Source organism: Vigna radiata, chromosome 3 (assembly GCF_000741045.1).
Source record: "Vigna radiata var. radiata cultivar VC1973A chromosome 3, Vradiata_ver6, whole genome shotgun sequence".
In the NCBI taxonomy this organism is placed as follows: Eukaryota; Viridiplantae; Streptophyta; class Magnoliopsida; order Fabales; family Fabaceae; genus Vigna; species Vigna radiata.
In genome coordinates this window covers 9749666-9752522 of record NC_028353.1, presented here as the reverse complement: position 1 = coordinate 9752522, position 2857 = coordinate 9749666, and positions in this window count along the sequence as shown.

The window sequence follows — 2857 nt, the reverse complement described above, 5'->3', positions numbered from 1 at the left end:
ATTGTTTTAGGATGAGAATCCAGATTCTGCAGAATTTTTCAGTGTATGGCTAAGTTAATTTTTCAGCTTTTAAGTCAAATTAAGGAACTTGGGTAGGGAATTTTTGAAATAGTGGTCTAGCTCTGAAATAGGTACTTAATACATCTTAGGATAGTTAATTGTGACTCATTAGGAGCACCAAAATGACCAGAAACAGTTTCCAAGAGGTAATTTAGAATTTGAGTCTCTAAGTTAATGAAATTGAAGTATTAAATCATAAATTGATGCATAAACACTAAATTAAGGGATTAAAAACGCTTAGAACCAGTTAGGCAAGTCTAATTAATCACATAGATCCAGTTGAGAGTGTTAGAAACTCATTAAAGTGTCTTAGATGTACTAAAAACCAGAAAAATAAGGTTGCTGTCAAATACTGATAAGAATAATCGATTATCTTACTTGATAATCGATTATTTTAGTTAGAACATCATATTTTCTTCAAAGATCTCGTAAATAATCGATTATCATATGTAATAATCGATTATCATACGTAAATAATCGATTATCATATGTGATAATCGATTATTGTTGTCAGGAAAGCATCCAGGACAGTTTTGAGTGGTTTTAAGGGTTCCGGGTATCATTTCTGGACGTTCTTTAGGTCGTTCTGGGGGTTTTTGACCCTTCCGGATCCATTGGTGAGGGTCTCCAAGCCATTTNAATTACTTAAGTATTGGAAATTAAAGATTATAAAGATAATTGTGCTTCCTTTTCTTTTTCTTGTGTGCTGATCCATGTATGATTTTTGATTTACCTTGTATGACTTTAATTAGTATGATATGATGAACTGTGAATGGTTAATAACTTAAAATCAGTAAAGAAGAGATGGTATATGTATATAAGTTGATTCAATGATTCAAGTGTTATCTCTAGGTGAGATTTGAGTTGAGTTTCTGGAATGAATATAGGTAGCTCAGTCTTGGGGGTTGCCCTTAAAGCTCTAATGACTATTCAATCTCACTTAGAGAAGAGTAGTTCATGTGGTGAAGAGCAGTAGGGGTCCTAGTCTTGGTTGTCTCCATTGTATATGGGCCAAGGTGAGTGATAACGGATAACCTTGTGTGTGGTAGGGTGAAACCCATTGGCAATGGCTTTGCAAAGCAGTAGAGGCCACCACAAGTGCATGACCCGCCATAGCTCGATATTCATTCCGGGTCCGGACGAGTCTAAGTCTAACACTACTTAATAAAACAACAAACCATAAACTAAATAAACTGTTCTTTCTTGCTTGTTGTATTGTATGTCTCTTTTACTATGTTTAATTGTAATTGACTTGCTTTCATTGAATTCTAGCTTACCCTTGCTTTGTTTGCTGCTTGTTCTTGTTTGTGCTTGTTTTCTCTTGCAATGATCATCCAAATTGGATGTGAGCAGAGGCAGGAGAGGCCCCTCTGGAGCAGATTCTAGACGTTCTAGATGTTCTTGATACTGCTGATGCTGCAGAGTAGTGTAGCTCAGTTCTTTCGTTGTGTATAACTTAGTTTAATTCCTTTACTCTTTTCTTCTTTTGAAAGACTCTATGCTATAAGTAGAGCTTTATTCCTCCTCTTGTATTTTGGATGACTGTACTGTATATACCTTTCATCTGAATTTCCACTCCTAACTGCTTTACATTATTATAACATGTTGCATCCACTTGATATGTCTTAGGCGTATTTTTGGGATGTTACATTTTTTTTTTAAAATTGATACTAAATTTTATTTTTATATAAATGTTACACTAATATTTTTATTAAAATTTATATTTTTATTAGATATTTATGGAATTATTTTTAAATCAATTATAACTATCTTATTAAATTATAATTATTAGATTTGTGTTTGATTTGTTTTATCCATAATAAATAAGGTTAGAGTGGATTTTAAAATAATAAATAATCAAATCTTTCATTATTTTCTTTTACATGTAAACAAAATCAATATAAATCTAATAATTATATTTTAATAACATAGAATTGGTTTAAAAATATTCAATAAAAATATAAATTTTATTAATATACATTTTAGTAAAAGTATTAATATAATATTTATATCAAATTAATTTTAATCTCAATTTAAAAATAAATAAAATTATTCCATTTAAAAAAAATTAAAACTGAATTTAATTAAAAAAACAAAAATAAAAACTTAATTAAATATAACACGTTACATATGAGATAAGACGTAATATTACCATTATGACATGATGCTGACTTAACTTATAACTCATTTTAATTAAAAAAACAAAAAAGAAACATGAATAACACATAATTATTCACATGTAATTAACTATTTATACGACATTTAAAAAAGTTAAAAAAAAATTACAACTTTAAAGAAAAACAATAAACTACATCTAACCAACATAACAAAAATATGACTCAATTAATATGTAAGTCTTTTTAAAATATTACTTATTTAATATTTGCTATTTCGATACTAAAAGATAATCAAATATCATCTGAATACTTGAAAAAAATAATCTTATTTTAACTCCATTTAAGGTAGTTTAATAAATATTTATTGACTTAACTATAGTAAGCGTGAATGATTAATTACACTAACATATATATCATATTTTGTAAGAAAAAAAAATACTTTTATGCTTTTTAACATTATTTTTACACCAAGATAAAATTTTGTTTTTGTTGTAGAAATAATTACTTGCATAATTAAACATGTCTAAACACGTTTTTGTCTTCATTTTTATTTCAAATTAGTCTCTTAATTTATTTTTTTATTAGGTTGAATTTGATTCAATTTTTTTCAATCAATTTTATTTTGGTTATATATATATATATATATATATATATATATATATATATATATATATATATAT